Source organism: Globicephala melas, chromosome 11 (genome assembly GCF_963455315.2).
Source record: "Globicephala melas chromosome 11, mGloMel1.2, whole genome shotgun sequence".
Classification (NCBI taxonomy): Eukaryota; Metazoa; Chordata; class Mammalia; order Artiodactyla; family Delphinidae; genus Globicephala; species Globicephala melas.
In genome coordinates, this window is record NC_083324.2 from 84,361,047 (window position 1) to 84,376,209 (window position 15,163).

The following is a 15,163-nucleotide window of genomic DNA, read 5'->3' on the forward strand; positions in this document are numbered from 1 at the left end:
AAGAAGAAAAATTAAGATAATTTATATCCAGCAGCCCAGCATTACAAGAAATGCTAAAGGAATTCTTCAGAACAGTTTAAAAAAAACATTACTACATTGTCCTGTGGGGCTTATATTTTCATGTGTATGTGATATATATGACAACTATAGCATAAAAGATGGCTGCACAATTTCTCCATTTTACATAAAATGGTATAGTAACATTAAGTAGAATGAAAAATAAAGAATGTTTACTGTAATATTTACAGCAACCACTAAAAATAATGTAAAAAGTCAAGCCAAAAAAGCTGATACATTAAAATTAAATTCTAATGATTCTTAAATAATCCAAAAAAATGCAGGAAAGGAAGAACAAAAAAATAGAAGTAACAGAAAACAAATAGCCAAGGATATATATAAATCACAACTATGTCAATAATTACATTAACTATTAATGGACTAAGCACTCTAATTAAAAGTCAATGATTATCAGAATGGATAAAGAAACAAGATTCAACTATCTGTTATCTACACGAGTTTCCCTTTAAATATAAAGACATAGATAAGTTGAAAGCAAATGGATGGGAAAAGGTTATGTCATGCTTACAGTATGCCTAAGAAGGTCAGAGTGGCTATGTTATTATCAGATGATCTAATTTTTAAGAGAAAAGTATTTCTAGAGGTAAACAGGGAAATTCTTATAGATAACAGATAATTGTTCATGTGCTTAATAACAGAACTTCAAAACATATGGAGATATTAACAGAATTAAAGAGACAATTTCACACTTACAATTAGAGATTTTAACACCATTCTCTCAGGAATTAATAGAACACCTAAACAAAAACAAAAATCAATAGGTTGTTTTAGTAACAGTGTCACCCACCTTGCCCTAACTGATATTTATAGAACACTGCACTCAACAACTAGAGAAACATATTATTTTCACGAGCACTTAGTATGTTCACCAAGACGGAAATTATGCAAGAAAATAAAGCAAATCCCGATTAATTTAATTAAATCATGCAGAGTATGTTCTCTGGCCACAAGGGGTGTAATTATAAATCAAAAACCATAAAATATCTAGGAGAACCACAAATCTTTTCAAATTAAACAAGACACTTCTAAATAACCCATGGGTCAGAAAAGAAAGCAAAAATTAAATTTAGTAGTATTTCAAACTGAATGATAATGACTAAGCATATCAAAATTTGTGGTATACAGCTTAATCAGTGCTAAAGGAAGTTACAGTTTAAAATGCTTATATTAGAGAGGAAATAATAATCACTCTATATCAGAGATAAAGGAGAACTCCAACAGAATGAGATGAATTTTAAAACTAGTATTTGATTGAAGTAAGAAATCTAGAAAGACCAGATTCCACGTGGTGGAAATCAAGACAGCATCTGAACCCTATGGCCAAAATTCAAACAAGGGTATAAAATTGATCCAGGCCTCCTTTACCTGCAGCATACTTGCCACGGTCATAAGAGATATATCAGATATATCATAGGATACTAAAAGCATTTTAGTATTCTCTTTATCTTTTTCATTTTTTTCTCCTTTGGAGGTCAGTGTTAGTGACCCTGGGAACCACTGCAAGAAAAGGCTGTAACCAAAGAAACAAAATCTCAAGAAGAATAAATCAGAAACTGCTTTTAGACTTGATTTTTCTGACTTGGAAATCTTATTTCTGTAATATTTATTTGCTTAAGTAATACGTGTTGACAATTTTGTAAATTTTATTACCGGATGGTCTTTTCATAAATGAGTATTTTTTGTATTCCTCATTTGCTTATATTCTAAGAAATTAGCATGTAAAAAAATAAAATGGGGCTAACTGGGAGAGGGTAAGGTGGATCATAGTTAACAGTTCCTTTAATAGTAGGCTTATTTTATATTTGCTCTAAATGTTTTACATGTATTACTTAATCATTACACACACACACACACACACACACAGAAAGCCTGTAATACTATAAAGTTAGGTAATATAAGCCTCCTAATTTTACACATGAGGAAACTGAGGAAGAGATTTAAAAGTGACTTGCCCAAGAATACATAAATATTAGACAGTACCATTGAAATTTGCTCTCGGACAGTTTAGTTCAGAGACCATATTTTAACCACTATAATATTGTATTAAAGGGATGACTGTCCTAAGTTTTGACGTTCTGTGAAGAGCAAGACAGTAACATTCAACTATTGGCCTCAATAAACCGAACCAATAAACCAGATCTCAAATTCCTCTGTTTAGAAAATCTCTGTTTTAAGTCTTGGGATGAGTGACCCCACCCTCTACATTGATTTCTTTCCCACCAAAAAGAATTGAGTTATTTCAGTAAATGGTTATTAAATACCTGAGTGCATAAAATTCTATCATTCTCAGAACAATAATCAGTATATCATTTATCTAGATTTTTCATTTGATTGCTTTACTATTTTGCATTTCTGATTTTGCATTCATACACAGAAGAGTGAACCATGGTAATATAAATATAAAGAGTCTTCTTGTAATGGACTCACAAAAATTTTGTGGGAAAGGAAGCTGAAGATATTAGACACAAATTATGGTTTAAAAATCATTGGTTAATTTATTCTGTTAATCCTATAGTTGTAAATAAAAGTTTCAATATATAAAGCACAATGATAATAATGCAAATGGAAATACAAGAAGCATTTCTAACAGTGACATTGAACAATATGCATTATTGTATTCATGACCAGCATGAATCTTTTTAGTGCTTATTTCATACTGATTCTTACTGTGAACAGAGAAAAGTCTGCCAGAAGCAGATGAAGACAAATTACAGAAGCACATACATTTAAATGCCAAAGCCTACTGCAAAGTTATTTTCCCGAAGTGAAAATCTATAACACCTTACAATGTATGCAGTTTTAAACTGTCTTTGTTTTAATATGACATAGTGGATTATTTTGACCCATGTGTTTCATTACATCCAATTGCCTTTGATATTCAGATTGCAAGATTTCACTTAGGACTATTTGACCTTATACTATTTTATGTTCTCAAATATACTTATACATACTGAATCATGGTAAACTATATAGTTTGATATTTAAAAAATTTTTTTTTCTGTCATAACCCCCTCCAGAATCTTATTAACCATAGCAGACCTTCTTTGCTTTTTTGTATATAATTGTTCATATGCTTTTGAAGCAACTTCTTCTGCTACACAGCATTCAAAAGCATGCGGCCAAATAAGTGATAGGCAAATATTTTGGAAATTGCTTGTTAAGGTTGGGGGAAGTCCCTGATTAACAAAAGAACTTTCCAAGACATTCCAGTAGCCAAGCTCAATTTCAAGTAAAGTGATTGAAGTGCCCAAAATACCAAAACATTTCTTTGCTGATACTGTCTGTTCTGTCTTAGAGTGGGATTTACCTGCTACTTTTTCTGTTATCAGTATCTACCCATCTTCCCTCCCATTTCCTCTCTGGGCAGTTTGCTGGCCCAGCTCAATTAAAGGACAAATCCATTGCAGTCTGCAGTGTAGGAATTATAATGAAGTCAGCTGTCAAACTCCTATCTCGCAGCTGCCCCTCTGTGGGTAATCTGATGGCCACTTGTCAGCTGTTTCACCCAGTCAAACACAGACAAAGGGTCTCTGATGGCCTGCTTTATTCTAATCAATCTACACAGAGGCAGATGTTGAAATCCCAGCAGGAAAAGGTGTAATTTGATTTAGCATTCAGAACTGCCTTCTCCTATTGATAGATCCCATCTCTCTGAACTCGATATCCTTTTGCAACTATGGGGCAGGTAATTTTGTGTTTATTTATTTTCCTCATTCTGTCATTAAAAATAATGCTTTAGAATGTTATTTCAGAGTGTAGGACATCGCCCAATGAAACACAACAGAATACCATAAATTAACTGGTCTCTCAAGGTGGAAGGAATCTAAGTGACTTAGGTTTTGAAGGAGATGTCTCTAATTTTCTCAATTTTCTAAAGTGAGCCAGAAGAACCAGTGAGCTATTCATTCACTTTTGCATGGTTCTCTATTCTCTTGTCAACCAGAGTTGATATTAGAAAGAAAAAAATAGACTTTTTTCTTAGAATAATTAGGCAGAAAACATAAAGCAAGGCTGTATTAAGAGAAATAAAAATAATACCAATTATCATCTGATTAATACCAATTATCTGTTTTCCATTCTCCAACCACAAAGATTGTAGTGAAGTTACCTGTTTTCTTAATGAAGGATTTCTCTTTTTTAAACAATAACTTAAATCAACATACACACTATTAATTGTACCCAAACTTTAAAAAATATGTGATTTTGATTATGCAATTACTACCTCTGTCACTCTCTGTCTACAGCCATTGTATTTCCTGACTTCTCGAATAAGATACACATATCTAGGAAAATCTAGCTTCACACAAAATGGTTTGTCTTTTTAGTACGGAATATCTACAATTTCCATTTCTTTTTTTTTAAACTTTTTATTTTATATTGGAGTATAGCTGATTAACAATGTTGTGATAGTTTCAGGTGCACAGCAAAGCGACTCAGCCATACATGTACATGTAACCATTCTTCCCCAGACTCCCTACAATTTCCATTTCTAATGCCTTTCTTAAGGTGGTGAATTCTTCTTAATGTTACTAAAATATTGACTGCATGGAAGTAATTATTTATTAAAGACATGATAAAATAGACTGGGGAAGCCAGGCCATTTATCTTAATATCTGCTTTAAAATGGGAATAGGAATATTTGTGATTTCATATTTGTGTTCTTTTATATTGAGAATGAATGCCTTCCCTAACGCAAGCCCTGCTATTAATTTATTAAATCAACTTCACTTCAAGCATTTTGTTTAATTTTTTATTTTTTTGCGGTACGTGGGCCTCTCACTGTTGTGGCCTCTCCCGTTGCGGAGCACAGGCTCCGGACGCGCAGGCTCAGCGGCCATGGCTCACCGGCCCAGCCGCTCCGCGACATGTGGGATCTTCCCGGACCGGGGCACGAACCAGTGTCCCCTGCATTGGCAGGCGGACTCTCAACCACTGCACCACCAGGGAAGCCCTAGATTAATTTTGACTCAAGTTGTCAAAATGTAAACTTTATTTTTATTAGGTCTTTAAAAGTCAACATAATATTGAAATTCTGATGTACAAAAGGAGTATGTATTTTTCCCACATATCAAGTTGCTAAAAGACATTTTTCAGTGACTTGGTATTAACTGTGCAGTGGTTTTTATAATTGTTTAAAACATCAGTATCTAAGAACAGAATAATATTCTAGAATGAAGCTCAGCCCCAAGTATTTCAATTGCTGATACTGAAAGAAATACACAGAGATACTGTAAAATTGTAAGAAAATAGGGCCAAATCTTTGGTGACAAAACATTCAATGACATTCAGTAAGAAAAATCACAGCTAGTACTAGACAAAATGAGCTACTCCAGAAAGCAGTGTGATTTACAAATTTGGAATTCAATACTACAGGTCTTCTCATATTAAAATAGTTTCAACTAATGCTTTACTATGTTTGAAGATCAAGATGGTGTGTACGTGTATGTGTTTACATCAAACTTTAAGAATGACAAAAGTTTGATGTCAAAAGAGAAAATGAGAATGTAAGCATTCTGCCATTCCTGGTAAAATAACTATCTGTCTGGCCCTGAGCACAGTTCTGAGGTTGCTTTGTTCTAAGAGAAGAGTAGGCTGTCATAAAATAAGAATGAAAACTTATGACTGCCTTTGGGTTTGTGTATGAAAATGGTGGTGGCAGGATGAGGGAAGGGGGTCTGGTCCCATAATTTTTGTGTATTATCCTAACCTTGGGAAAAAAAAGGAGATTCTTTGAGATAACTGCCCCCTGAAACACACACAAAATTATATAACACCTTTGCTTTGGAAAATTTATATATTTAAAAAATATCTAGGCAGCTCAGCTTTCTTCTATGTGCATGGTTCTCAAGGTTTGTTTGGGACTCCAGGGAATTCTCAAGATCCTTTTAGGGTGCCTGTGAGGTCAAAACTATTTTCATAGCAACACTAAAGTGCTATTAGTCCTTGTCACTCTAATTTCCCATGAGTAACAGGAGGAGTTTTCTAGATAGCTAATGAAATGTACACTGTGTATTCTGTTTTTTAAATTCTTCAGTTTTAATTTCGAATATAGTACATACCAGTGGATATAACCCAAACAAACAAAAGCTGTTTGGTATTCTCGATAATGTTGAAGAGTACTGCTAGGGACTGAATTGTGTCCCCCCCTCATAATTCATATGTTGCAGCTTAACCCCCAATGTGTTTAGTGGCCTTGTTAGAAGAGGAAGAGGGAGAGAGCTTTCTTTCTACACACACACACACACACACACACACACACACACACACACACACACACACACACACACACACACACACACACACCCCCCCCCCCCCAAGGAAAGGCCATGTGAGGTCACAAGGAGAAAAAGCCCATCTACAAACCAAAAGAAAGCCCTCACCAGAACCTAACCATGCTGGCACCGTGACCTCAGACTTCCAGTCTACAGAAATGTGAGAAAATACATTGCTGTTGTTTAAGCCACCAAGTCTGAGGTATTTTGTTATGACATCCTGAGCAGACTAAGTGTAAAGTGGTCTTGAAACCCAAAATCCTGAGAACTGCTGATCTATATTAATAAAGATATGATATTGGAGCCCCCTCTAGGCTCAAAGGAGAAAACCCAAATCCATGACTTTCGTTGCAATTATGTCTTTGAACAAAATGGGTAACACGTTGTGCTGACAAGTGTTTTAAAATGCTGGAGTCCTTTCGCCATAACAATGTTGTTATGAGAGAAACACTTAATACTTCCCCACTACTCTAAAATTCTTGACTCTGTATTCAAAGCCCTATGCTTTGGGCCCTCTATCTACTCAGTCAACAGTATTTTCCACTTTCCCTCAGCATTAAACCTCTTCTTTTTAGAAAGTAAATCTCAAATTCCCTTGGGTACACATTGCTCATACTAGTCTCTGTCCTTGTCGCATACAATATTCTCACTGTCTGTGTCAGATCTTATCTTTTCAATTTGAAGAACTTTCTTCACTACCATCCATTATGTGGATAATCACAAGTTTTATTCTGAGGAACTCAGGAGTCACAGCACTAAGCATGGAAAGGAGACATCATCTTCCATATTTCAAGAGGATCATATAGACACTATTTTGGGCAAAAAAGAATCTGAGAAGGTGCATCTTTTTCACCAATTTACTATGTATCATACATAGCTTTAAAGTACTACTCCTTGAAATCTAAAACATGTTCTCAAAAGTACACAGGCACAATTGGGAAAGATTTTTAAAATATATGCTTTTCCCTTTTGCATATATGTCAATTATCTCCACAATAAAGCTTATACCATCCCTCTGCTTGCAGTGGTGAGAATAAGGCTATGCAAAGTAAGGTATTCAAATTTGCAGTAAAATAATGAAATTGAATCCCAGAATTCATAAAGGCCAAAAAAAGACTGTCCAAATTGTTTTATTTCCTCTGTGTTATTACACTGTGAGGATAATTTTGTTGCGCCGTTGTTACATAACCTAGGTTCTCCCATGATTTCGTTCACAGTATATCACTGGACTTACTTGAGGATTCAGTGAAGAAAGCCTGACCATGGCTTACCATAATGATGAATTTGATACTGGTAAACACTCATTTTAAAAAAGCATTCAGTTAATAAATGCAAATTTTAGAACATCTCATTCACTTCATTTTTTTCTAGATTTTAATTCCTTGTCTATTATGTGTTGCAGACATCTCTGAGACAGAGGCCCAAGGTTGAAGTTAAAAGCAAATTTTTACTTTGTCGTGATTATGGGGGTGGAAATAGAGGGGATACCAAGAAATTTGTTTTATCTGGATAATAAGGTCTTTCACTAGAGGATGTGACATCACATACACACACACACATACATACACAATTAAAGGTGAATTTTGCTGCTGTTTACATGGTATCATGCAAGTGGATCAACTAAATATATTCATTTCAATTTAATTTATCCAGAAATAAAGTAATCCTGAAAAAATTGAGTAGATCATTTCTCCCATCAGAATGGACACCTATACAAGGTTGGATAAAATAATAACTAACTTTATGATATGCTTTCTAATGCAAGAATTTCAAGAAGTTTTCATCATTTCCCTTATTTAATCCTAACAAGAATCTGATGCTTTATGAGGCTAAGCCCAAGGACTGGGTTCAAATCTCAGCTCTTCTACTTACTGGGCCAGTAATCTTAGACAAGAGTATTTAACTTCTCAATGCCTCAATTTTATTTTCTATAAAGTAGGATAATAATGATAATAACCCTGACTTCATTGTGTAGTTGAGAATATTAAATAAATTACTATATCTAAAGAGCTTAAAGCACTACCTAGCTCACAGTAACCTCGATAAGAACATTAGCTCTTATTTTCTCATTTTACTAATAAGAATTTGAGCCTTGAAGGGGTTAATTATCAAAGTCTGCAACTGGTAAATAAATAAATCCTGGAGATCTAATACACAATACAGTGATTACAGACAACAAAACTCTTTTATAAACGTTAAACTTACTAAGAGACTGGATCCTAATTGTGCCTACCACTAGAAGAAATGATAATTATTGATGCAATAAAGGTGTTAGCTAATACTATAATGGTAATCAGATTGCAATATAAAAGTATCAAATCAATATGTTGTACACCTTAAACCTGTACAATGTTACATGCCAATGTTACATGCCAATACCTCAATAAAAATACTAAACTCATGTGCTTGAATTGGAATTCAAATCCAGACAGTCTAATTCCACAATTCATGTTTATTCTCTGACACCTCTATTCTAAAGAGCCTTCCCCAGAAGTGAAACAGAAAGAGAGGAAAAGTTAGAAAAGCGCTCTTACTTAAGGAGTCATCAGAAAGAGTCAAAAACAAAATTCAGCCACAGGTGTGTGACATTTCACTCTCTCAAGAATTCAGTGAGTCAAAGCAAGTATTATTCTTCTCATCTCACAGATCATGAAACTGAAACTAAAAATTATTCACAACTTGCTGAATGTCAAATGTTAATGGATAAATCTCACCTAAAACCTGATGGGAAATTCAGGACTATAAATACGTCAATAAACTTTTTTCTGTGAAGCACCAGGAAACAAACATTTTAGAATTCCCAAGCCAGGACAGACAGTCTCTGTTGCAACTACCCAACTCTGAGTTTATAGCACCAAAAACAGCCATACATAATATATAAAATAAATAGGCATGGGTGTATTCCAATAAAGTTCTATTTACAAAAATAGGCAGCATGCAAGATTTGACCTTCAGGTTGCAGTGTGCTGACGTCTTATCTAGAAAATGATTGATGTTAATTCCTTACCAACCGTGACATATAATAAGTTCTCATTCAGTATATGTGAATGGACATATTAAGGTTACGTAAAATGTGATGAGAATAGCCTTATTGTATACTTGGTGAATATTTATTGAACACCTACTACGTGACAGGCACTTTTCTAGCTGGTGAGAAAAAAAATGGTAAAAAGATGACAAGGTTCCTGTTCTGGTGGAATTCATAATATGAACGCTCCTATTAGATCAATAAGTAAATTAAACACACGCAGGCTAATTACAAAGCAGAATAAATGAGTGCTATGGAGGAAGTAAACATAATGATGTATTAGAGAATAATTGAGTGGGTGGGGGAGTTTTGCAGATGGGGTATTTTGGGTATTGTAGTGAGGGAAATACTCTGTAAGGAGGTCAACTGTGAGCTGAGACAAGAAGACCAAGTACCACAGGAAGAACCTTCTAGGCAACATAATCCTTGGCAGAAAAAACCCTTGGTATGCTCAAGTTACAGAAAGTAAGTCTGTGTGAGTGGAGAGCAGGAAAAGTGGTGAGAGAAATACAAGATACATGGGAAAAGGAATATTCCTAAGTGCCATGTTGGAACTTTGTGTTTTATTCTACGGACATGAGAAGTCATCAAAGAGATTTCAGTCGGAGACCAGTATGTTCTGAATCTTGTTAAAAGCTCACTGTGGTTTCTTAAGAATAATGGCTGGAGGGAAGGTCATGGTCAGATATGGATGACCAATAGTAGGATTTGCAGAAGCCTAGGTGAGACAGGAGGATGGCATGGACTGGAGTATAAGAAGAGTGGACAAACCTGAGACTTATTTAGGAGGTAAATTTCACTTTCTAAAGGGATTCATGGGAAATCTTTTGGATAGAGAAAGTCAGCAAAAGGTGGTGTTATTTACTGAAGTGAGGCAGGAAATACTTAGGGAGGTTATAGATGCAAGAGTTTAGTTTGGTAAATGGTAAGTTTGTGATGATTATTGGACATCCAAATAGAGTTGCCCAATAAACAGTTGGGAAATTGAGTCTGAAACTCAGGGAAGAGGTCAGAGCTGGAAATAGAGATTTAGAAGTAAGAAGTCTTTTCAGATAATATTCAAAGCCACGAGGTAGGAGGGAACATAGAACAATAAAGAGGATCTATTCCAGAGCCCTGGGGACAGTACAACAATTAAGTAATATTTGCGGGGGGGGGGGGCTCTGGTTCAAATGGCGATATACGAGGGTCCTGGGTTCACTCCTTCCACAGATGTACCAAATCTGCAGCTACATTTGCAACAACTTCCTCTGAAAATAAAATCTAAAAACAGTCTGAGCAATTTCTACGCAACAGGCAAAGGAGAGAAGGCCCACCTCCAGGGTGATGAGAGAGTTGGGGACACGATCTCGCCATAAACCTCATCCCTCCACAGACACTCAAAATCCGGAGGAAACTCAAAACCTGCAGCTTCTCCCTAAGGAGCGAAGGGTTTGAACCCCACACTGGGCATCCCAACTTTTAAGACCCGAACCTGAGACACAAACCCTCAAAACATCTAGCTTTGGAAACCAATGAGGCTTGTGTCCACAAGACTATAGCAAACTGAGAAATGACTTGTTTGTGGCTTCACCCATCCCAGGACCCAGCACAGAGGCAGCTGCTCCAGAGGTGTCCAGACTTGGTGTGAATAAGGCTCACGTGCTAATCTTAAACCATCGGCAGAGGGCAGGCATCTAATTTAGCACATGTCTGGGACCTGCTGGCTGGGGGGCACCATCTTCATGGCCTCCCTCTGCCGTGCTTCAAGGCACCATCATTTCCCAGAGGGGAGCTTTTACAAGTGTCTGGTGCACAGGTTTCCTGAGGCTACCACTCAGGGGACGCCCTTGATGACCTGGCTCTGTAGGCAGGAGTGTGGGGCGGAGGGCTTGCAATCCTGAGGTCCACAAACTGTAACAGTCAGAGAAACAGGTCTTGGCCAACTACCACCTCCAGGGCACTGCACAGAGAGCAGAGTGAAACACACCCCCAGTCTTTCTGTGAAAGAGGCCTCTTTGCATGCCACATGTCTAGGGATCTACAGAAGTGCTCTCAGGGAGCGGAGGCTGGGAGATGCAGCCTCTGAGCTCTCCCCCACTTTGCTCCATTTAGCCAGTATCTCCCAGAAAGGAGCTTACACCCTTGTCCGGCTCCTCCATGTTTGCAGCTGCTGCCAGGGAAGAGCCCCATACTGTCTCGCTCTGGTGGCCAGTGCGCTTTGCACTCATGGGTCCCACAGGACCGTAACCAATGGAGAAAGGGTTCTTAAATGGCTACCCTCCAGGGCCCAGCAAGAAGCGACAGACCCAAGAACTCAGTCTTTCTGTGAAAACAGCCCAGTAGCTTACCAGACCTGCAGCCTGAGGGGCAGGCTTCTAATTAAACACAAGTTGCAGGGCTGACTGTAGTCCTTTCCAGAGATCTCAGGGCAGGAACTATCTTTGTTTTCTCCCCCAGACACACTCCAGAGCACCAGTATCTCCTGGAGGGGAGCTTTTTCGTGCATCCGGTAGCCCAGGTTTTGTGGCCACCACCCAGGGGACACCTCCAGATCAGGAGGCTCTGGTGGCCAGCACGGCTCACGCTTGCAGTCCCACAAGACTGTTTGTATTTGCATACTTTACGAGTTGCTGCCTGAGGGTCTGGCAGCTCCAGAGACAACCAGGGCAAGGTTGGACCACCAGGTTCATCTCCTACAGGAGGCCATTCCTCCAAGACTGGGAGACATGCTTATTTTGTCTAATACATAAAAACCAACACAGAGAGTCAAGAAAAATGAAGAACCAGAGGAATATGTTCCAGAGGAAAGATCGAGATAAAGCCTCAGGAAAAAAAAAAAAAAACATAATGAAACAGGAATAAGTAATCTAAGAAATATTTTGAGAAAAGACATTAGCTAAGGAGATGGAGAAGGAGATGCTGGAGAGGTAAGAGGGAAGCCAAGAAAGAATGCTTTCATGAAAGACAAAGACAGAAGTGTGTCATGAAAAAGGAATCAGCTCCTATGGCAAAAGCTGCTGAGAGGCCGTGCCCAATAAGCATAATGAAATATATAGTTCAATTACGAACCTTAATGGTCTTTGATATCCTTGAGAAGAACACTGGTATAGTGGCCGTTGGAAAGTATGGGAGAGAGAATGGAAGATAAGGAAGTGAATTCAGAAATTCTCTGTAAATAGGGAATTGGCATTTGAAAGGAGGATGCTACAGTCAAGGTTGGTTTGTTTACTTTATGATGGGAAACGCTGGAGCATGTGTGTATGATGATGAGAATGATCCAGTAGAGAAAGGAACATTAATGACACAGATGAGTGGATCCCGGGGCAGAGACTATATAGAAATAATGGTACGGCATATAGAATAAGCTACATTTAGAACACAGCATACAAGTTTTTTTTTTTTTTTTTTAAAGCTATTTTGAAGTTTATATTTCAAAATTTGGGATGAGTGAGAGAAACAGAAGAAAAAAGGTTGATTTGTACAATATTTTAAAATAAATACTATTAAGGTTCAAACCGTGGGCTAATGGAGTTCTAACCAAGAGAGTAACAGCCTTACATGCTTGAATGAGAAAATAAAAATAATTTGTTACTAACATAACACATACTGCCACATTGTATTACCTGCCAAGTAATTTTTCAAGGTACTATAAAATCAATTTGTTTCGTAAGTAAGCTAGACATCATCTTCCTTCACAAACACAAATGGTGTTCATACGTTTATATATTTTTTTATATCATGGCATAGACAAACACAGGTCACATCTATATTTGAATTAGGACAGATCTGTGGAAAATATTCAGAGCCACTTAAATGCTTCATAAGGAGGACATTATGCCAATATAAATTACAATTATGGAGATGATCAATATTTATGTTGCCTCTGCCAATCCCCTGACTACATTCTGTGGCATTCGGGCTTATTTATAAGAATTGCTGTCTGCAGCAGGCTACTGAGTGAATCACAATCATAATATGACATTAATGCAGGCTGAGTGATGATCGGTTTTCACTTCAGTGATGATAGAGCTGTGGATGGCCCAGTTTCAACAAGCAGGGGAAACTCATTATCTTTATTTATCAGATGTCGTATGTTGTTGTCACCTTTCTATGTGAAAACTCTGCTTTCCAGGTGAATTGGATAAGAAGACAATTGAAAATTTGACAGGTAAGGTCTTTTTTGTTGTTGCTATTGCTGTTGTTTTATTTCTAACTAACTAGGTAAGATACTGTTTGAGTTTTTATTTGTTCAAAAACCTATTTCAACTTGTTTGGTATAAAATCAGACCAGATATATTTTTAATATTGCTGACATCTGCCCTAAGAATGTGAAGGTGAGAAAGATCCAGAACCCAAGGTGGCGCCACCCTGTAGCCCTGGAGATGACACAGAAGTAGGGTCTAAAGAAGAAATCAGGTAGGGACTTGCACTAAGCCTAAATGGATGAAATCAGGCTTTCAGAGCCTCAGGGCAAACCAACCACAAGCATATTTACTTGTTAAAGTTATGGAGTTAGGAGTGCTGATCGGGAAATCACTGAGAACATTTTTTCCCTCAGGCTCTTCCCTCACACCTAGGTTGAAAATCCATCTATTGCTGGTAGCTGAAAGGACAGTGTATCCCATGCATACAGACATAACGTAGTGGAGAAAAAGCACAGGATTTAGCATCATAACACATAGATTTGAAAATCAGCTGCAGCTTTATTAGATGTGTGACATTGTATGTTGGATGTGGTCGCTCAATTTCTTCATGATTAAGAATCTCGGTTTCCTCATAATTAAGATGGGTATCATCATTATGCATTAGCATAAAGGTATACACCTAAGAGATAATGAGGGTTCAGGTCCCAGACCACCACAATAAAGCAAATATCGTAATAGTCACGCCAATATTTTGGTTTCCCAGGCATATTAAAATTATGCTTACACTGTAGTGTAGTGTACATACCTTAATTAAAAATGCTAACCATCATCTGAGTGCATCATAATTTTTTTGCAAAGGTAATATCAAAGGTCAGTGATCATCATAACAAATATAATAATGAAAAAGTTTGACATATGAATATTAGCAACATGTGACACGTGACACGAAGTGAACAAATGCTGCTGGGAAAATGGCACCATTAGACTTGCTTGGCTCAGAGTTGCCACAAACCTTCAGTTTGTAAAAAAAAAAAAAAACCACCTGTCTGTGAAGCCCGATAAAGTGAAGTGCAATAAAACGAGCTATGCCTGTACTTTCTGTAACCGTTTAGGTTATAGATACACGCATTCTGCTTTCAAGTTTCAGCCCTGTCACAGACACACTGCCTCACCTTGGGAGATTCTCTTGATGTCTCTGAATTTTAGGCTGTTCAGTGTAAAAAGAGGATGACTATCACCTTGCTCACACAGCTGCTGCTGTTGCAAAGGGCATAAAGAAAATAATGGATGCCAATTGCTGAGCTTTATATCTTCTAGATACTTAAATCCTCAATAAATGTTCAGCATTCATTTGCCCCCAATTCCACACATTCCTACCAGCCTAGAAGCTACCAATATAACCAGTATTTTCTCAAGCTTCGAAAGTGAACTCAATGAGATACTATAAAGTACTTTGATTAGAACATGAGGGAAGTGGGTATAGCTCCCACATACACAGAATGAGCTGGTACAAACAGTGTATGTGTGTTTTAAAAATAAATAAAATTTTCATGGCCATCAGCAGATGAATGGATAAAGATATGGTATATACACATACAACGGAATATTACTCAGCCTCATTAAGAATAAAATCTTGCCACTTGCAAGGACATGGGTGG

At 37.2% G+C, this 15,163-nt stretch overlaps 1 long non-coding RNA gene across 2 annotated transcripts in view; it reads left to right on the forward strand.

Moving 5' to 3' along the window:
- LOC132598076 (uncharacterized) overlaps positions 1-15,163 on the forward strand; it is a 208,405-nt gene that overhangs the window by 166,407 nt on the left and 26,835 nt on the right. The window contains exon 6 of one of the 2 annotated variants that reach the window (XR_009565730.1): positions 13,493-13,528. The exons of the other annotated variant lie outside the window; for it this stretch is intronic. This is a non-coding gene — a long non-coding RNA (uncharacterized lncRNA). The remainder of the gene's footprint in view (positions 1-13,492; positions 13,529-15,163) is intronic. 2 annotated transcript variants of the gene reach the window in all.